Here is a 22,709-nt window from a genome sequence, read left to right as displayed (position 1 = left end):
ATTGACAAATCCACCAATACAGTGAGAGTTTGAACACACTTCCCTCAGTAATTGCTAGGGGAACAGACACAACCTTAACAAGCATATAGATAATATGAACAATGCATCAACAAACTCAATCTAATGGACAAATACAGAACCCTATGCCCATAAGCAGAAAATGCACATTCTTCTGAAGCACAAATGAAACCTGCATAAAAATGAACCACATATCAGGCCGTAAAACAAATCTGAATAAGTGGCAACAAATTAATATCATTTTAAAAAGAGATCTTCTGATGTATAAGCTATAAGAGGCAGCATTAAGGTGGAGAGTTCTTTGTGCACACTCATTCCCTCTTTCAAAGGGAAACAGCATCAATCCTGGAAAGGAGTTTGAAGTTGTGAGCCCAGGAATGAAGCCAGGTTGAGAACTGAAATAGCTGAATCAAGAATAAAAGATATCATATGTAGAATCCAAAAAGGCTAACTCAGAGAACCAAAGTAGAGTGGTGGTTACCAGGGGCTAGGAGGAGGAGGAAATGAAGAGATATTGGTCAAAGGGCACAAACTTTCAGATTAACAAGTTCTGGAGATCCAATGTACAGCATGGTGATTATAGCTAATAATACAGTATTAGAGGGACACCTAGGTGACTCAGTGAGTTAAGTGTCTGACTCTTGATTTTGGCTCAGGTCATGATCTCAGGGTCGTGAGATGGAACGCTGTGTCTGGCTCTGCACTGAGAGTGGAGCCTGCTTAAGATTCTATCTCTCCCTCTCTCTCTCTGCACCCCCCCACTTGCATGTGTGCATGCACTCTCTCTCAAACAAACAAGCAAACAGTATTATATACTTGAACGTTGCTAAAAGAGTAGATTTTATTTTCACCAAAAAAAAAAAAATTAATTATGTAACAGGACAGAAGTGTTAGCTAAGGCTATGGTGATGATCATTTTGCAATATATAACACATAGTACACTCTAAGCTTACACAATGTTATACATAAATAGTATTTCAATAATGGTAGGGGAAAAAAAGACAAGAATATGATCCCAGTCTTCTTGCTGCTCAGATATATTTTGCAGAAGGCATACATTGGCTCTCACCCAGAAGGCATCTTAAGCCACCTGTTGGCATGGGGCTGTGCAGACAGATTCACTGAAGTATAATAGGCAGGCAAGAATGGAATTCTGTTTCCCACTAACATCTTGCTATAGGACCGGGACCTCCAACTCTTGTATCAAAATGTGAGTCATGCTCACCAATCCAATGAAAATAGGAAAGTTATTGCTTTATTCCCCAGCTCTGCCAAAGGACACACTCCATTTGTGAGAGTATTTGTGGAGAAGTCCTTTCTCAGCCAATTACAAAACAGGCTAAAATATTTCAATCTCTGTTTGAACTCAGATGGTTATCACCTTCCTTTCTAAGCCACACGTTTTAAAGGAAAATCAATGCAGATTGTATTTGGGGCTAGTAAGAATCTAGTCCTACAGTAATTTCAAGTACATTACTTTTTATTCATTCAATGTTTTTCCAACCTATGGAGCATTGTTCTATTGTAATCAAATCACCATAAAACATCAGAAGAATTTTTCAGGAGTAAACACAGTAATCTGCAAGATATCCCATTCCAAGAAATTTCCACTATTTGAATCACACCACTCAAAAGACTTTCATGTCTCAGGGGCACCTGGGTGGCTCAGTTGGTTAAGTGGCTGACTCTTGGTTTTGGCTCAGGTCATGATCTCAAGGTCGTGGGATCAAGTCCTGCATCAGGCTCTGCGTTCAGCTGGAGAGTCTGCTTGTGGATTCTCTCTCTCCCTTTCCCTCTGCCTCTCCCTATGCTCACACACACTCTCTCTTAAATAAATAAAAATAAATAAATCTTTAAAAAAAAAAGACTTTCATGTCTCTTACAGTCTAAAAACCATACCAAAATTCCATAACAAAACTTTAAAAATGTAAGGTGAGTGTGTTTTAAGTAAATTGAAGAAAGGTTGGATGAATCACAGCACAAAATGGAAGGGATTAAAGCAAATTAAGAGAAAGCACATTTTAGGGATGACCCAAATTTATGGAAAGATCTGGGTCCTACAAGTTTAGGACCCCTTTAAAATATATTCTGAATTCCAAAGAAATCTAATTCTAGCCCTCAAATATCATGATCAATAGCATATAAATCCTCAAGGGAGACTGACTTATTTCCCCCTTGTAAGAGCTAAGGCAAACACAATTAAATTTTCTTATTATCTCTTTTATCTGGATGTTTATTTTTTGGTCTTTTTTCTCAGGATGCCATATTTCAGGGTTTCTGGTTTTATTTGGAGGAGGCAGGGCACTCAAATCCATGTCTTTTATTGAATTGATTTTATCTCCTGTCCCCGTGTCTTTCTGTAAAGCCACCTCTTTGGGCCATCACAAGTCAGCAGGTGCCTCCTGACCTGCTTGCTCACCTTTTTGAATATGTATTTTCTCCATGGATTGGCCTATGAATACTTTCCTTACTTTTGTCATGTCACATGTCCATTGAAAAGGATTGTGAAATGCATTGTTCTACCTGTTGTCGTAGCTTCAATTCTCATAAAAATGGAACCAGACACAAGGCTTGCATTTAGGCATTGATTTTAGGGAATGAGAGTGCAGAGGCCAGAAAGAGTAAAAGCAAAGGTGAGAAATCCAATGTCACTGTGAGTTATGGAAGCTGGTTAGTGCTCTGGGCATCTTGGGTTCAGTCCCACTGGGGACCTCTGAGAAACCATGTAGAACACACCTCAGATCTGTCCCCCAAGGCACGGGAAAGGGGAATATCTGTTCAGTATTTTCAGCCCCATAACCTCGGGAGGGGTTGTCTCTGTAGAATATTTTAGTGTGGGCATGTGCGGGAATGGCCAAGTAGGCACATGTCAGATGTCCCACCTCGCTGAGAGAGAGGGGATCAGGATACACCTGTGCAGAAGTGGTTGCCATAGAAACAACCAGAGCAAGAAGTTGCAACCAGAAGATATAAGAAGTGTCATGAAAGATGACCACCATGTGTGTTTTGCCAGGAATAACAAATTAGAGACTGGGTAGGTCATATTGCCAGAAACGTAACGTAAGGCTGGCTAACCACCTTGGGACTCTGGCAAGCTCAGCCTGTTCCACAGTCTCACAATGCTCCTCATGGCGGTTGACTTACTGTATTTTGGACTGCTTTACCTTGGGCCTTTGCCTTGCCCACCTCAATCTTAACTCAGGAAGGAAAAAGAAATGGACAAACAGGAGCATCTTATAATTTATCTTATTACTGTGGCTAAAACCCCATTAGGGAAAGCTAACACCCAAGGACATCAGGATTCAAACATGAGTAGTTGCTAGAAGTTACAACAGAAATTAACTAGTATGTGCTGTGGTCTGAATATTTGTGTTTCCCCACCCCACCCCACCCCACCCCAAAAAATCCAAATGGGATCCTAATGCCCATTGTGATGGTGTTAGCAGGTGAGACCTTTGGGAGATGATTAGATGGTGAGGGTGGAACCCCCAGGAATGGGATTAGTACTTTATAAAAGAGCCTCCAGAGAGCTCCATCATCCCTTCTGCCATGTGAGGACATCATGAGGTCTTCAACTTGGAAGAGAGCCCCCACTGGCATCCTGACCTCAGAGTTCCAGTGTCCAGAACTATGAGAAACACATTTCTGTTGTTTATATCAGCCCCAAAGGACTAAGACAATAAAACTGAACAAAATCAAGATGGAGAAATCTGAAGAAATTAAAAGACATAGGATGTCTTTAGGGCAGGTGCAAGTGCAGACTTCTCAAAGGAGCACTACCCACTGAGGCTGTCTCTTTGGAATGCAAGTTCTTAGCAGGTACGAAAGCACTTGAGAAGAAGAGCCATATGTGCTTTCTGCTGCATATCTAAACATTTAATGCATATAAAACACCTAATAAATATCTAGTAAGTTGAAAGATGACAACCACCTTCATATTAATCATGCATTGAATATATGAAAAATGTCATGTGTTGACTCCAGCAGTAGAGTGGAATGGGTGCAGAGTAGACACAGTGTGACAGGTCTGATTTTTCATTCACTTTCCCTTCCTTTCATGCTGCATTGTACTGGGCAACTCAATTAAACCTTCCTGAGCTCCTTGTAGATTCTGCATGGGTAAAAAGGTTGCGGTGGGGAACCTTATGTGTATAAGAGAATGTGCATGTCAATTTAGCCTGCCTGTTCCTTGTTCTTTGAACAAATTCCTTGTCCTGTGACCTAGACACAAGCAGGCAGAAGCAGAAGTGTATGTAGATTCTCAGTGCACTTTTGGAATTAGTAAAAGAAAGAATGAATGATTGTTTTAGTTCCTTGAGGGCAGGAATAATCATGTTTATATTCCCAGCCCTTAGATTGGAAACAGAGAGGGCAGGTACCCTGTCTTTCAATCATCTCTCTGTGCCCTGCCCCATGCTTAGTGCCTGTACAAAAGAAGCTCAACAGACATATTTTGAATAAATGTGTTGAATGAATGGAGGTTTGTTGGTTTATTGAATGGGTAATCAAATGATGAATGATTGTGTAAAGTGTACTTCTTTCCCAAGACATGACTCCCTACCCAAATGAAAATGTTCACTAAACCTAATTATTTTTCTTAGTGGAGATTCCATAGCATGTGTGAACCCCAAATGGTAGTTGAAGTGTGCATTTCATATCCTGTGCTTTATGGCACTAATAATGGCCTCACCAATTCAGAAGCACTTGAAAAAGGAAACAATCACCCTTTTGTAATTTAGGTCCCAAATATTAGTTTTGAATGGAAGTGAAACAAGACCCGGAGGACCTGTTCATGTGAGATTGGGTGCCAGCACTTCTAAGCAACTTCTGGTATAGATCCTCCCATTCATTGCACTTGAACAAGGTCAGGAGGCTTTTTTAAAGATGTTATCCACATATTTAACTTCTCTCAAATTCTCTCCTTTGGCTTCTCTAGAATAGCAACTTTCCCATTCATGATCTGTGGATCAGTATTCTCCAATTCTGTCCGTGTGAATTTTGCAAAGTGTGTGCATGGAAGCCAGATCCATGTGATCTGTCATATGTGAATTTTATGTGAGGAGCACAGGAGAAAAATCAGTGGTTTTGTGAGTCATGCAACCAGCATCTAGGCCCTGGATCTGCTCCTAACTCACTGGACGTTATGGGCCTCTGTTTTCCCATCTGTAAACCACACAGAGGTATTTATCCAGCAATCAGTAAGTTCTAGTCCTTGGGAATCCAGAGATAAGGTGGATGGGATTCACAGCCTCAGAATTCTGCTGAATCAGTGGAGAGACAGAAGTGCACACAAACACTTTCTTTTTTTTTTTTTTTTTTAATTTTTTTATTGTTATGTTAATCCCCATACATTACATCATTAGTTTTAGGTATAGTGTTCCATGATTCATTGTTTGTGCATAACACCCAGTGCTCCATGCAGAACATGCCCTCCTCAATACCCATCACCAGGCTAACCCATCCTCCCAACCCCCTCCCCTCTAGAACCCTCAGTTTGTTTTTCAGAGTCCATTGTCTCTCATGGTTCTTCTCCCCCTCTGATTTCCCCCTCCTTCATTCTTCCCCTCCTGCTACATTCTTCTTCTTTTTTTCTTTCTTAACATATATTGCATTATTTGTTTCAGAGGTACAGATCTGAGATTCAACAGTCTTGCACAATTCACAGCGCTTACCAGAACACATACCCTCCCCAGTGTCCATCACCCAGTCACCCCATCCCTCCCACCCCACCCCCCACTCCAGCAACCCTCAGTTTGTTTCCTGAGATTAAGAATTCCTCATATCAGTGAGGTCATATGATACATGTCTTTCTCTGTTTGACTTGTTTCGCTCAGCATAATACCCTCCAGTTCCATCCACGTCGTTGCAAATGGCAAGATCTTATTCCTTTTGATGGCTGCATAATATTCCATTGTATATATATACCACATCTTCTTTATCCATTCATCTGTTGATGGACATCTTGGCTCTTTCCACAGTTTGGCTATTGTGGACATTGCTGCTATAAACATCGGGGTGCACGTAGCCTTTCGGGTCCCTACTTTTGTATCTTTGGGGTAAATACCCAGTAGTGCAATTGCTGGATCATATGGTAGCTCTATTTTCAACTTTTTGAGGAACCTCCATACTGTTTTCCAGAGTGGCTGCACCAGCTTGCATTCCCACCAACAGGCACACAAACACTTTCTGAAAGATGTTTTAAGTGCTAGAGAGGGAAAGTGAAACATTTAAGGAAAATAATTACATTTTGACAACATAAGAAAACACATAGTATTCAAATTCTAGTGTGATGGTTGTAAGCTAGGAGTCGGTGGGGGTAATCTTAAGATGGTCCTGAATGAGAAAATGTTCAGACTTGCATGGTTTCATTGGAGCAAACAGAGAAGCATTTCTACCAACCTGAGGATTCCAAAGAGAATTTACTGGAAATCCTACTTGAGCTGAGAGTGAAGACATGAGTAGGATGTTGACAGGTCAGGTGAAGGATAAGGGAGGGGAGGCTGTGTTTATGACTGGAAGGTTCTGTGGAGCAGTGTCATGGCAAATCTTCACCATAGGAATTTGAACTTTATTTGAATGAGGTGGATGTTAGTGGTGTAGACTTTGGATTCAGATTATTCAAATTTAAATCTTGACGTCCCACTTATTAGATGTGCAGTTTGGTTAACTGTATATATAACTAACTATAGCAACTAATATAATATCTTTTTCAGTGTCCTAAACAATGAATGAAATCACAGAGCAAAATACCTAAAACACTGCATTGTGCACTGTAAGCACTTAGTGCATGGTTACTGTCCTCATTATAAACTCAGTGGCATCCCTCTTCTTTCAGTTTGAGATCCAGGGAGATTCGGAAATGCAGCTGGGGTGAGCTATAAGGAAGACGTAGATGGATCTAAATACTTTTCTTGCCATTAAGAGATCAGAACATCCCTGGCTAGTTAGGAAATTGTCCACTGCTAATGAGGAGATACAGTTCCCTGAAAAATGATGAGATCAATGCCTGAAAACAATTACTTCTAATTAGAAACAAAGTTTAAGTCACAGATTCGTTCAGGTTACTTGTCCTCATAAGGACCCTGATATTTATCATGTAATGGCAGTTGTTATGACAATAGGAAGATGGCTAAGCTGGGAAAGCATTGAGAAAGATCTTGCAATGAGGACATAGTTTTAACTTACATCAACCTTTGTCCATCTTTGATTTCTTGATGTGAATTTGAAGCAAAGCTCAGCATATTTCCATGGTGCTGGTGGACATCATTCAGATAATGAAATATCCCATGGGCCTATGTGGGAGATGGTCTCTGCATTCCCTCTGTCCTTGAACCCTGAAGGGCAGTCCATGGGCCATCAGCAGCAGCATCACAGGACAAATTAGAAATACAACCTCAGGAACCACTCCAACTCTCTGAATCAGAACTGGAATTTCTGGGCGCCTGGGTGGCTCAGTTGGTTAAGCGACTGCCTTCGGCTCAGGTCATGATCCTGGAGTCCCGGGATCGAGTCCCACATCAGGCTCCCTGCTCGGCGGGGAGTCTGCTTCTCCCTCTGACCCTCCTCCCTCTCATGCTCTCTGTCTCTCGTTCTCTCTCTCTCAAATAAATAAATAAAAAAAAAATCTAAAAAAAAAAAAAAAAAAAAAGAACTGGAATTTCTACCGGCTTCTCAGGCATATTCCAGTTTAAGAGGCACTGTTCAATGTCACATTTGGATCCCAGATAAGATCAGCTAATGAAGAAATAACCCACACGTGCTAACCAATTAAGATTTTGAGGAAGCAATTTTAGGTCAAATGTGCAATAGAGGGACTGGAATACTTATCCTTCGTGTATAAAATGAAAAGGCTTAAATGAAACCTGGAAATAACAACCTTCTACTGAGGTCATACTCTTCAGAGTAGCAAAGTCTGGACTCAAACCATTGTCTTTTGAATTTAGGGTGTATTTTTTTAAGATTTTATTTATTTATTTGAGAGGGAGGTGAGGGCACAGAGGGAGAGTGAGAGGGAGAAGCAAACTGCCCGCTGAGCAGGTAGCCTGACGTGGAACTCGATTCCAGGACCCTGAGATCATGATCTGAGCCAAAGACGCTCAACCGACTGAGCCACCCAGGTGCCCTGAATTTAGGTTTATTATTCTTTTCGGTGCCACATTCAGGAAACTTGAATTCTAGGTCTGATTTCCCTTCTTACAAGCTGGGTAGCCTAGAATGTGTTGCTTCACCTCTGATCTTCAACTTCCCCACCTGCACAATGATTGCCTGGGTGTTTCTGTTGACCCCCCAACATCTCCCATGTATGAGGAGATTACCATGGTAATACTTACAAATGAAGTCTGCTCTGATACCAGTATCCAAGTCAGCATGACCAATGTATCTGTTTAATTATTTCAGTCATTTTTTTTTCCATTCATGGGGGGAAATATCCCTGAGAGAATGATTTCCCATTAATTCATGGCTTGGCTTGGCCGTCAAATTAACTGCAGCTATTTTCATTGCTGATCAGAAGGACACACATGCTTTGGACACAGTCTGATGCTGATAAAAGTTATTATCGGTTTGGAAATCTGCCTGCCTTTCTCCTCCTGCCTGCTGTCGAATTTTAATAGCATTGAATCAGATCCTTAATAAGAATTGTAATGACAACCTACATTTTATAGTGCTTTGTACTTCCCAAAGCACTTTCAAGGGAATTACACACATACATTATCTCACTCATCCTCCATGGCAGGTGGGGAAAGAGGGAACACAGTGGATGTTTGCATGAAAGCTGGGATTAACTTCTCTGATTGAACAGTTACCCATGTTCACCCTGTAGAGAACAGAGATTTAGAGTTAAATATGGCTTTTATGTATTGTAGGTCTTTGATACTTTTGGCCAGACATTATCTCATTTATTCCTCAGCACCGTGCTTGGAGGTGCATGTTTCCTGTTTTTCAGGTGAAGGAAACAAAAGCACACATAGGCTAGGTAGCTTGTCCAAGGTCATCTGCTTAAAACAAGAGGATTCAGGCTGTAGATCACAGACTCCTGACTCCCCACAGTGTCCTCCCTCATTCCTATGGAAATGAAAATACAGAGTGTTCTTGTCTGAGTGCTGGCATGGGGGGAGAGGTGTCCAAGGACAGTGCTTCATAAGCTTTTTGGTACCTGACTGGTTGAAACTGGAACAATCACACTATTAATAGGTGTTACGGAATAATGCTTTCAGGAGCACATTTATTGACATTTTTTGTTTGTCAAAATAACATTGTACACTTGATATCATTAGATCTGTTTTATGGATGGGGAAACAGAATTCTGGTTTCACCCTGGTTTGCTTAGTTGTTAAATGGAAGAAGCAGATATTTAACCTGAAAGTCTGTGCTTTTTACAAGCCACCACTGTTCTACAGTTACATTTATTTTACCAAACTGCTTGCTTGGTCTTCATTACCTAAGGCCCCAGTATGTCATGATTCCATTTTTTTTTTTTTTAAGAGAGTGCGCACAAGTGTGTGGGGGTGGGGAGAGGGGGAGAGAGAGAGAATCTCAAGCAGGCTCCATGCCCAGTGCGGAGCCCAGTGTGAGACTTGATCTCCCAACCCTAAGATCATGACCTGAGCCAAAATTAAGAGTTGGATGCTTAACTGATAGAGCCACCCAGGCTCTGCATGCTTTCTTTTCCATTCATTTACAAGTATCTATAAAGCCATATGCATTAGGATGACTGTTATTAAAACAAAACACAGAAAATAATATGGGAAAGAATATGGAGAAATTGGAACCCTTGTGCACAGCTGGTGAGAATGTTAGATGATGTAGCCACTGTGGAAGACAGTATGGAGGTTCCTCAAAAATTTAAATATGGAATTACCATATTATCTAGCAATTCCACTTTTGGGTATATACTCAAAAGAATTGAAAGCAGAGACTCAAATATTTGTACCCCAATGTTCATAGCAACATTTTTCACAATAGCCAAAAGGTGGAAACAATCTAAATGTCCATCAATGGATGAATGAATTTACAAAATATGGTGTATTCATACAAAGCAATATTACTCAGCCTTAAAAATGAATGAAATTCTCACACATGCCATAATGTGGATGAACCTTAAAAACATGATGCTAAGTGAAATAAGCCAGCCACAAAAGGACAAATATTGCATGATTCCACTTAAATGAGATAGCTAGAATAGTCAAATTCATAGAGACACAAAGTAGAATACTGACCACTATTCTACATACCAGGTTCCCAGAGACTGGGGAAAGGGGTAAAGAAGAGTTAGTGCTTAATGGGGGCAGAGTTTTAGTTTGAGATGCTGAAAAGTTCTTGAGATGGTTGGCACCGATGGCTGTGTGCCCATGTGAATTTACTTAATGCCACTGCGTTGTACACTTAAGAATGGTTAAAATGATGAATTGAATTCTATTTGTATTGAGCCACAATTTTAAAAAGCCATATTTACTTACTTATTTATTTATTTATTTATTTATTTATTTATTTATCTTTTTGAGAAGTCTGTGGTTAGTCTAAACTCCTCCCTTGATGGGTCCCTTCTTTTCTGCTTATTTTTATTTATTTATTTATTTATTTATTTATTTATTTATTTTATTTTTAAAAAATTTTATTATGTTATGTTAGTCACCATACAATACATTATTAGTTTTTGATGTAGTGATCCACGATCCATTGTTTTCGTATAACACCCAGTGTTCCATGCAGTACGTGCCCTCCTTAATACCCATCACCAGGCTAACCCATCCCCCCACCCCCTCCCCTCTAAAACCCTGTTTGTTTCTTAGAGTCCATAGTCTCTCATGGTTCATCTCTCCCTCTGATTTCCCTCCCTTCATTTTTCCCTTCCTTCTCCTAATGTCCTCCATGCTATTCCTTATGTTTCACAAATAAGTGAAACCATATGATAATTGACTTTCTCTGCTTGGCTTATTTCACTTAGCATAATCTCCTCCAGTCTCATCCATGTTGATGTAAAAGTTGGGTATTCATCCTTTCTGATGGCTGAGTAATATTCCATTGTATATATGGACCACATCTTCTTTATCCATTCATCTGTTGAAGGGCATCTCGGCTCTTTCCACAGTTTGGCTATCGCAGACATTGCTACTAAAGAACATTGGGGTGCATATGGCCCTTCTTTTCACTACATCTATGTCTTTGGGGTAAATACCCAGGACTGCAAAAACAGTATTTATAAAGCATATTTTTTATCTATTTATTTATTTTGAGAGAAAGAGAGAGTGCATATAAGCAGGTGCGGAGAGGCAGAGGGAGAAGGAGAGAGAATCTTAAGCAGGCTCCATGCTAAGTGTGGAGCCCAATTCGGGGCTCGATCCCATGACCCTGAGATCATGACCTGAGCCGAACCAAGCCTCGGATGCTTAACTGACTGAGCCCCCCAGCATATTTATTTTTATAAATAATGGTGAGTGATACAGTGATGAAGAAGACATGGCCATTATTTCAAGAAGTCAACCACCTATCTATCTGGGGCAGTAGATGTATAAACAGCCCACAGTAATACAGGACCCTAACAGCTCTAATTGGAGATACTCTGAATCAATGAGTCCTACTAAATATTGACAATTCTCTGTCAAAACACCCAAAATGTTTTAAAGAGGTTGTAACAATCTGAGATTGAAACGTTTCTAATCCATTACCCCATGTCCCTGTCTAAAGGAAACTGAGGATATATTCATTATTCATCTGTTCATCTATTTATTCTGTATTTTCTCTCACTGACACAAATTTATTGGACAAATATTATGCACCAGGCACTGCTCGAAGTTTAGGGACATGAAGATAAACAAGACAGGGCTCTGGCCCTAACATGCCTAACGCCCAGGGTTGCACAGAACAGACATGTCAGAAATGAACACTATAGGGCGCCTGGGTGGCTCAGTTGGTTAATCGGCTGCCTTCGGCTCAGGTCATGATCCCGGGGTCCTGGGATCGAGTCCCACATCGGGCTCCCTGCTCCGCGGGGAGCCTGCTTCTCCCTCTCCCTCTGCCTGCCTCTGTGCCTACTTGTGCTATCTCTCTGTCAAATAAATAAATAAAATCTTTAAAAAAAAAAAAAAAAAGAAAAGAAATGAACACTATAGACAGTAGTTCTGGTGAAATCTCCTTGTAGTACGGGGCCGGGGGACAATATAAAATCCATATATTTGCACCAGAGTAGTCAGAAAAGGCAATTAAAAGTAACAACTGTGTGAAATTGTGAAAATGGGAGTATGGTTTTGCTGGGTGTATGGTGGAAGGAAAGAATCTGGAGGGGTGGGAAGAGTGAGCTAGTGTGTGGAGGCCTGAACTACAGCTTGCTCCATATGACTTAGAGGACTCAATGGTGCTCCTTTTGGAGATGAGACTGGCTGCAGGGGCAATCATGAAGGACTGTGTATGGCAGTTTGAAAAACACACCATTGTCAATAGAGAGTCCCTAAAGAGTTTTAGCTTCAAAAAAAAAAGTGGCTAGTGAGAATTGCATCTTGAAGAGACCAGCTTGGCAGCTTCAAGAGGGATAGATTGGAGTCAGAGCTGTTGAAAAGAGGTATGACTGGTAGGAAATTAGTATAATAATCCAGGCAAAAGATGATATGGATGTAATCCAAGATGATATCAGGGGAAATGGAGAACCAGGTGTGCACACAGGAAATAATAGGGAGAGGCAATTGATAGAACTTGGTTATAAATTAAGTGGGGAAAGGAATGAGAAAAGATTGAGCCTTTTTGCAAAGCATCAGTCATCTTTATGCATATCAGTAAATTATATTAGCTGTAGTATAAAGGTATTTCCAGACATTATAGATTAGATGAGCTATACTTTTCTGGTGGAAGATTTGTCTGTCTTTTCCCTGTTGTTGATCATCATTCAGTCTTCACCTCCAGCAGGTTGTTCCCTTCTAATCTGCAGTCTGTTATAACCTAGAAAAGACAAAGGTGGGGACGGTATTGTCTTACTGAGAAGATTACATAGGTTGTCTGAGACTGTAATGCTAGAAGGAAGCCATTGTTAAGGACCATGCCTTGCTTGTTTCTGTATCTCCCTCAAGAGTGCTTGGCATATAATAGCTCCTCAAAAAAATGCTTGTCACATAAACAAAAGAACAAATGAGTGGATGAAATGTAGAAGACAGTGTTTTATAAATAGGTCTGATGCTTCTTGCATGAAATGTCTTGGGTATGAGAGAGGGGACAAAACTGGAATGATACCCAGGACCTGGCAGAAGTAGCTAGCATAAGTTTATGAAAATAGGTAATGATATATTATAGCTTATTCTAAGCAATGCCATATAACTAATGCCTGTGCGTAGGCATGCTGTGTGTGTGATTAGTGTGGACAAAGACTTATGGATCGTTGGAGTTTGGTCAAAGGTACTGGGCCACCAGTACCACTGCTGAAGTTCCTTACAGGCTCCAGTAGCCCCTGCATTGGTGCCCGTGAGGCAGCAGGAGTTTCAAGGGCTACTCTCCAGCTTCACACTCTTCAAAGTCAACTCGGTGCCCCCAGGCTAAAATCCAAACTCCTTGGCTACCATCTGAGGTCCTCCCCGTGGGGCTCTTACCTGTTCTTCCACCCTGGCCTCCTTCCACTTTAGATTCCAACCAAGCTAGCACGGTAAAGTCCTCCAAAGGAAGCACGTTGGTCATTTTCTCAAAGACCTTCCTCTTTCCAAAACTCGCTGTTCAGAATTACCAGACACTCCTGTGTTGCCCATCCTCCTTCAAATCACTGACCCCCGGGCGCCTGGGTGGCTCAGTCGTTAAGCGTCTGCCTTCGGCTCAGGTCATGGTCCCAGGGTCCTGGGATCGAGTCCCACATCGGGCTCCCTGCTCCGTGGAGAGCCTGCATCTCCCTCTCCTGCTCCCCCTGCTTGTGTTCCCTCGCTCGCTGTGTCCCTCTCTTTCAAATAAATAAAATCTTTGAAAAAAAAAAAAATCACTGACCCCAATTAGAGCAGCTTGCTTTGTGTTTGCTCTTTTTCGGCTTCCTACCTTAGACTTCACAAGGGTGAAGTCCTTGAACTGTGATTTTAGCACAAAAGGGATGCCTGAGACTCAGGCAGTGTCAAATAAAATGAGTCACATACTGATATTTTCAGGGGCTGACTTTTGTAATTCAGAACCTGTTTCAACTCTTTCAAGTGTATCCACCTCATTTGACTGACTCAGAGACTCATCAACACAGGGCACTTAGGAAAGTCCAATGATTGTGTATGTGAATCAAAAGGAAAAGATATAAATGGTGCAAATCACACAGTCCCATTCTCCTAGCCATGGAGTGAGGGCTGGAAGTTGTTCCCCCCAAAATTTGTATGTTGAAGCTCTAAGCTCCAGTACCTCAGGATGGGACTGTATTTGGAAATAGGATCTTTAAAGAAGTAATTAAGTTAAAATGAGGTCGGTAGGGTAGGCCTTGATCCAGTATGATGGCATCCTTTTAAGGAGCGGAAGTTTGGACACAGACACAGAAGGAAGATTATGTGAAAACAGGGAGAACACAGCCATGCAGAAGCCAAGCAGAGTGCTATCAGAGGAGACCAACCCTCCCAACACCTTGATCTTGGACTTTCAGCCTCTGCAACTGAAAGAAACCAAATTTCCATTGTTTAGCCACCTAGTGTGTGGCCCTTTGTTATAGCAGCCCCAGCAGATTGGCTTAGAGATGTGGGCATGTCTGCACAGCTCCCCAGAATGGACCCCAGGGCAAAGGCTCCTTCTGGCCACAGCACCTCTGTGTGAGATGCTATCTCCACTAACCAGAAGGAGTAGGACTGAGGCTTAAGACTTGCCTTGTCTGAGACCAGGAACCAGTTCTTATTCTTTCCATTGGCAATACTCCCCATCCAAGCAGACCCTTTCTGGTTCTGCTTCTCATTAGTCAGTCTTGCCCCTCATGTTGGTTCTATTAGGAGATGCAGAGGAGTGATATCTTTCTTTGGCTTGTTTCTTCATAAATTCACACAGGGGATTTGAGACAATTTATTTTGCCTCAGCAATTAATACTTTATGCTACCTAAGGTGACCAATTTAATGCATCAAAACTCTCTTCTCTCTGAGTCCTGTTGACTATTACAAGGTTATATTTTACTCAAGAAACAATTTAAACAAAACATATACATGCTGTGAATCTTGAATAGCAAGAAGAGATCGAAACCAGCCTCCCTGTCTTTATGCCAACTTTCAAGTGTTGACAAATACAATTAATAATAGTGATGATAAAAAATTTACAGTGTAATTATTTCTCACTGCACAGATGACGAAAGGAGAAGTTTGGGGCCTTACAGTCACATTAATCATAAATGGCAGAGTTAGGGGTTGAGCTTGGGTCTCTCTGATCCCCAAAACTCTAGTGCATGCTATGCTGCACTTAGTTATCCACTAGTTGCAAGTGTGTTATATGTCAAACATATTTTAATTTTTAATTTAAAAAGTTTTTAAAAAAAGAACATTAAAAAGGTATGCTCCTCTGCCTTGGAAAGGGAAGGTAGACCATGGGAAAAACACTTTCCAACTCTACACTATGTAAACTCTGTATGTCATTCTGTGTTTCAGAGCACCTCCGAAGATTGCATTTTAACTGATGGAGCAGCTGGGATTGAATTGTCACCTTTCCTTCAGCAATGTGCTTGAGGGTATGAAATAGAAAGGATGGAACTGTAGCTTTTGGAACAATGTCAGAGCAGAACAGGAATTCTTTGCCCACCCTGTTGCAGAGGAGAGCAATGCACGCACCAAATGACTAGTAGGGCTCTTTCAAACTTTCACACCTTTGACTTTCTGACCAAGATGCAATTGTGAATTTTTACTTCTGGAAAAGTCCTCAGACTTCACCTCAATTAAATCTCTTGCTTTACAGAGGAGAGGAAGGTCAGGAGAGGCAGCCAGACTGTCTGATGTTCTGTGGCTCATTAGTGGCTAAGACAGGAAAGCAGGAATTCACTGTCCTCCCCTTAGAAGCTCTCACACCACCCACTGATCTCACTCACCAGGAGGCTGGGGGGCTCATTCCATGAGCTCTGTCCTACAGCTGATGAGGGTGATGTCCTCCAGAGATGATTTCCTTTAAGCCAGGGGACAGGAGCATTTACACAAGAGGCAGAAGCATGGAGCTTAGCTAGTTTCCATGTGACATCTAATTTCAGTGATCTTTTAGAAGAAATGGAATCATTGGCCTCTGTCCTTCCTCACCTTTAGTGGAAAATAACCAAGAGCTAGAAAAGGCAAGTAGCCACATTTTAACTTTCGATCACTTATTTTGAGTGCTACAAAATAATGATTAAGTTGGCCTTGAAAACCAGTTTCCTGCTGTCTTCCCATTCTGGTTCACAAAGTTACCACTTGAGCTTTTGAGGTACCGGGGAGGTCACTAAGCAGCAGTTGGTCAAACACTGGACTTGGAGCCAGAATGTGAAGAAATAAGAACATTAACATTTTTGTGGCCCTCACTCATTCTGTGTGCCTCTGAGCCGTGCGCGGGGTATTGGAGTTAAGAGTTCTGCATTTATGGGGTCGGGGATTCACCCAAGCATGGGAGAAAAACATAAACCCACAACCAAAAGGGTGAACATGGAATCCCCAACATGATCTAGGCTGTAAGGAGAGCTGCCTGGTAGGATGAACATCCTCAGCAAGAGTTGATTCAGTCAGGTGCCAAACACTTCCTTCGGGAATTAAAGATGGAGCTGAGAAATCTCAATGGAAGCCCTGTGAAGTCACTTTTAAACTCCTATAAAGCCCCTTTTTGAAAATGAAGAAACTGAGGCTCAGTGAAATAAAATGAATTCCCGAGGCCCCTGCAGTAAGTAGCAGAGTGTTTGTATTCAAAGCCAGGACTAACTCTTCACGGCACCCTCTCCATTACACCACCATTGATACCCTGGGACCCCTTTTGCCCAGACTTCCAGGCCTCAGAGAAAAAGCACGAGTGGGAGGAGCAGAGGGAGAGGGAGAGAAAATCTTAAGCAGATGCTGTGCTGAGCGTGGAGTCCAACTCAGGGCTCTACCTCACAATCCTGAGATCATGACCTGAGCCGAAGTCAAGAGTCAGATGCTTAACTGACTGTGCCACCTAGGTGTCCCACTTTGAGTATATTTTTATTCTCTGAGACACCACCAGAATCTGCAGGAAGAACATGAACTTTAGGGTCTGATGAGCTTGGGTTCAAATTCTATTTCTCTTACCTGCTGTGTGAACTTGGACAAGTCATCATCACTGTGGGCCTCCCTTTCCTCAATAATAAAGAAGGAATAATGCTGGGTACATCGCCGGGTCGCTTCCAAGATTGGAAATAAAAAAATAGAAGGTGCTTCATAAAGTAACAATAACACTAAAACAATGAACAAAGAGTTGTCATGTGTGGAGGACCTACTGGGAGCTGGACACACGCATTATCCCATTTATTCCTAACAGTAACCCTAGGAGACAGGCACATTTATTGTCATTCTGAAGATGGCAAAACTGTAGTATTATTAAGATAAGTTGCTCCAAATCATAAAGCCAGGAAGTGGCAGAAGTGGGGTAAAGTCCCAGATAGCCTGGCTCCAGAGCCCTTACCCTTAACTACCGTACTGTACCCCCCTTCTAATTTCTGTCTATAGCACGTACAGGAGATGGGGCAAATCAGATTGGGTGTTCCTTCCAGCATAAACCTTCTGATCAGCTTTCCTTGTGGATAGTTTGAAGCACGCACACACACACACACACACACGCACACACACAGCAAACTTGCCCTTGTGAGGCTGCTGGGGCCGGCCCCTTTCTCTACTGTTTCAAGGTGCTCTGTGGCTGCTCTTGGCCTCACGGCATCTGCTCCATTTCCTCCAGCTGCAGAGCTGTAGACAGAGATGAGTTTATTTTTGGTAGCATGTGTTTTCTGAGCTGAAACCAATGCAGGCTGCTGTCCAGATTCTCTGAAAAATCCTTCAACCAGCTCTGAGAATGGCGGACTCATTTTTCCTTTGAATCTCAATTTTAAAAAAATAATTTGGGAGGAGGAGAAAGACAAAGTAATTAGAATGGCTGGGGAAAAGGCAAAGAAGGAAAGGAGCATACGAACCCGACTGACTATGTGAGAGTTTGGAATAAAATAATAGCAGCACAGCACATAGTAAAGGTCTACTTATTTAACGATATTTCAGATTCCCCAAAAGTAACATGCTGTTTCCTGCTTCCGAGGCTCACATTTGCTGAACCCTCAGTCTGAGAAAGGGCTCCCCACATCTCCTATCTACCTGAAGATCTCTTTCACAAGATGACATCTCTCTCCTCCACCCCTTGGAGCCTCCCTGATTGCCTTCTTCCCAGGCCAGTTAAAGATACAGATTTTAAATTCAGAAAGGCTGAAGATCCTAACCCAACTTTACCAATTGTTAGCTTTCTGAGGTTGGCAGGAGCTACTGAGCCTTTCTGGGGTTCAATCTCCTTCTGGTTGAAAGAAGCATTGCAAAATCACCTGTCTCCTGATTTCGTGATGAAATGAATGCAGCAGGATGGTGTGAGAAGATAATGCAAGTGACATCACAGTGCTGGTACCAATGGGCTCCCAGCAAATGTTTGGTAAGTAAATGAATCAGAGAAAGAGATTAGCCCAGAGCCTCCACAGAACAAGTGCTTAGCAAAGGCTTTCTGTTATTAGAGCCCTACCTATTCAACCCCCTCACTACGATGAACAATCAGGAGGCAGAGGAACCTCTTGTTGTCATCCTTGTATCTGTAAAGATTAGCATGGTGCATGGCATGTGGAGGACCCTCAATGACTATTTGTCATTGACCTACTGGGAGCTGGACACACGCATTATCCCATTTATCCCAAATATAATATTTGGGATCCTAATCCCATTATCCCATTTATCCCAAATATAATATTGGGATCCCAATCCCAAAATATATTTGACATTGACATATGACATTGGCTAGTATTTTAACATTGACATATGACATATATTTTGACACTGACATATGACATATATGTATATATATATATCTGTATCTATCTATATCTATATCTATTTATATCTATCTATATATATATCTCACTTCCCACTTCCCAAATCATTTTTCAAATATTTGTTTTGATGATCACATATGCTCAAAGTGGTAGGCATTATTATCATAATTTTACAAGTGAAAAAAAACCTAAGCTTAGAAAATAAAAATACTTCCTTTAATTCACAGCTGGTGAAGACTAGAGTAGAGCTTGGTCCCAACCCTCTGATGATTCCTGGAGTGCTGTCTGCTGTTCCACGGATAGAAATACCACAGGTTGGGGTGGGAGAGATGTCCAAACCACCTAGTCTAACTGTCCTTGTTTCATGGATGATGACCAGGAGGAAGGCACCTGCCCAAGCTTACTTTTTATAAATGCTCCAATAGCTCAGGGCTGAGAGGCAAGTACATTTTGATAAATAAATCATATAGCTGTTACTCACCAGTCCCAATGGGTTGTGTTCAGCATTGCTAAATATTTATAGTCGACAAGGAAAAATTGAATGCGTTTATGTCTCTTTTGACAAATTGGTTACCTCATGTAGAATAATTGCTGCTTTTACTCATAGTACTTGAGTTCTACTCTGCACATTACTGAGTCATAGCTTAGTTAATGCCTGATTTCAGTTGGCAACATGCTATTTATGGGAGAAAATAAAAGACTAATGTTTTGGATTTGAACCAGTCTTTTTTTCTTTGAACTTTGCATGCATATCACTGAAGATGTTAACAACTCAAACCTAATTTCAAGTAACGGAAAACGGATTCATTGAAAAGAGCAGTGTCTGGTTGCACGTTTATCCTCTGTAATGGCATCCCCATTCAGTGACACGTTTCAGAAAGGCTTATCTGTATCTGGATGGGAGACCTCCCTGTCTTTTCAAAAACTCTTACCCACAACTCAGAAATACTGTGTGGGGTCGTTTGTGACCTTGTCTGGTCCTGACTACCCTGACCAATACACCATCTTCGCACTCGCAGTCTCTAGCATGGTTAGTGGAACATGGTGGTTGTTCAGGTAGTTCTATCTGACCTTATTCCAGCAGGTGGGTACTTAACAGCTGGGCAAGTAGATTGCAGAGGTGGAGTGTGGACAGATCTGGGGCAGAACCCTTATTTCACCCCTCCAACCAGCCTGAATGTCTTTATATATAAAACTCACCTTGTTTATATACTTTGGAGAATCAAATTAATTAACACACAAATGTGCTTAGCATAAGGGCTAGGATGTAATAAATTCAGGAATTAAGTGATAAGTATTTAATAAGCACTTAAAATAATGTTACATTTATTTAACTTTATAATTATAAAATAATTATAATGATGACAGTGATCTGACCCTCCTCTTTCACTTTGAATTAGTCAGAAAACTTCATACTAGCCAATGCCCTAAACTCTTAGTGGCTTACCACCATCAAGTTGTGTTTCTCCTTCCTTCATGGTCCTATACAATCTGGTTGCTCTTTTGATGGCTATCCCCCAGGAGAGCAATAATTAAGGGACCCAGATTCTTTCCTTCTTGTGGCTCTGCTCACTAGAATCCTTTACTTCCAGCTGCCAGGAAAGAGCACAGGGAAAACAAAATTTTTCATCTGCAGTACTCTGAGCATAATTTAGTCCCAAGGCCCAACTGTTTTGTGATAGAGATAGAAAATGAAATCTTCCTCTGATGTGGCCAGGACTGGTACATTCAACTGCCACACAATTAACAATAAACATATAACTTAAATTTGGAGTCTTGCAGAGGTTTACTCTACAATATGGACCAAAGAGCATCACCAGCATTTACAAGGTTATCATTCTACATGGCAAATATATACTGGATACATAGAAGGATGTAACGAGGTATCACAGGTAGAGCATATTTAAAAAAAAAACAACATAAAACAGAAGTAATGAATCAGGGAGAATTAACGGACCTCTAAGACACAAGCAATCCAAGAAGAAGCAGAGCTTTTTTGGCCTTCATGGATGGTAAGATAGTAAAACAAGGATGGCAACAAAGCCAAGATAATGGACCATTATGAGAGAGGGTCCAACGCTAAGAAGAGAATCCAGAGCAGAAGGTGTGTGGAGCACAGGGAATGTGGAGTAGAGATATGGTCAGATGGGAATGGTGGAGATCCCTAAAAACAGGTTGAGTAGTTTAGTCTTTATACATGGAGATACTGGGGCCATTATGCTTGTTTTATTTATGGGACAAGTCGCAGTGCTTTGACTCTTTATCCATTTACATTCGCAATGCTTTGACTCTTTATCCATTTACATTTGTATATTTTCATTATTTGGTCCCACATAGTACCACTTACTTATTTTTTTATTGTTTATCATAGAGACATCTAAAATGGAGGAGAAAAACAAGCATACCACTTCATTTATATTACATTGTGAGGAAACAAGACTTTCACGAAAATTAGTATTACAGGCAACAGAGGCTTATCTTTTGTAATGTTCATAAATGTTCTTCCAATATTATCTAATCTACATTTACCTATGTTTCAATATATTTTCCTCTTTCTCAAAACCAAGAGTTTTTTTTTTGAACATGATTTAATTTCTGTATGAATTTCATTCAAGGGCTATTTACCGAGGCCCCCCCGTGTAGAAGGAACTATCCCTATCCTTAGGGGTTGCTTTTGCAGCCTGGACTAGAAGAGAGAAGAAGCATGCCTGCAAACACATTTTCATTTTGAAGCCTCATCATCTACATTTATTTTTGTGATGGTGTATTATTGTCCATCTTCCCTCCCCCCATAGGTTCCTGTCTCTATGAGGCCAGGAACCATGTCTGTTTCCCCTGTTGACCAGCACCATCTCCCCAGCACTAAGCAGAGTGCCGGGAACACAACACAATTGGCTCTCAGTAAATATTCTGAATGAATAAATGAATTAGATAAACATTTTTAATTCTTCACCTGATGCAAATTGTCTTTTTTCTATAAGTCACATTTTTGTCTAGTGTGGTCTAGTAAAAAGCACAGACTTGGAACCAGAATACCTAGGATCAAATCCTGGCTTTGTCAATTCCTACCCCTTGGGAAAGTTAATACCTGTTTCCTTATCTGTAGAGTAATAATAGTGCTTACCTCATAAACTTATTGTATGTATTAAATGAGTTACTGTTTGCAAAGTGTTTACTATCTAGTAAATCCCATATAAAAATTAAAATATCTGCCAGGGAAGATCTGATTGGATTAGCTAATCACTATTACCTCACTTTGGGCAGGCAGTTAATAGAGTTACTTTCTCCCACTGGGTTAATCTTCTGTGGGTCTAAAGGGTAAGGCCACATGATCCAGAACATCGTAGCTTATGCAAGAAGACTTCTTTCTTGAAAAATGGTCTTTAAGGAGGAATCACAAAAGGGAGTTGTGAATGACCATGCCTAGCAGGTATTATCTTAAGAAAACTGAAACAAAGAGCAGCTAAATAGATTACACACACCCACACACACACACACACACACACTCACACACACACACACACGCACATGCTCGTACCTCCCCCCTCCATACACATGCACATGCAAGTGCATGCCCCAGGGGCAGAGCCAGCATTTGAATCAGGTCTCCTGTCTCTAAAAACTATGTTCTTTGAAGAACTTCTGGCCAAACACATTAATTAAACAACTCTCATGTTTATTATCAATAGAATGCTCATGTTATATATAATCAAACAGAGCATTAGTGAATTTTAG

At 41.1% G+C, this 22,709-nt stretch overlaps 1 long non-coding RNA gene across 2 annotated transcripts in view; it reads left to right on the top strand.

Moving 5' to 3' along the window:
• Positions 1 to 22,709, top strand: part of LOC118548251 (uncharacterized) — a 67,418-nt gene that overhangs the window by 18,422 nt on the left and 26,287 nt on the right. Inside the window, exons 3-4 of one of the 2 annotated variants that reach the window (XR_013447468.1) lie at positions 15,580 to 15,659; positions 18,166 to 18,583. This is a non-coding gene — a long non-coding RNA (uncharacterized LOC118548251). Of the gene's footprint in view, positions 1 to 15,579; positions 18,584 to 22,709 lie in introns of both variants that reach the window. The other variant, XR_013447467.1, reaches the window with a different exon arrangement.

This window comes from Halichoerus grypus, chromosome 5 (genome assembly GCF_964656455.1).
Source record: "Halichoerus grypus chromosome 5, mHalGry1.hap1.1, whole genome shotgun sequence".
Taxonomy (NCBI): domain Eukaryota; kingdom Metazoa; phylum Chordata; class Mammalia; order Carnivora; family Phocidae; genus Halichoerus; species Halichoerus grypus.
Note: the sequence above shows the minus strand (reverse complement) of the source record. Positions and strands in the feature narration are given on the sequence as shown.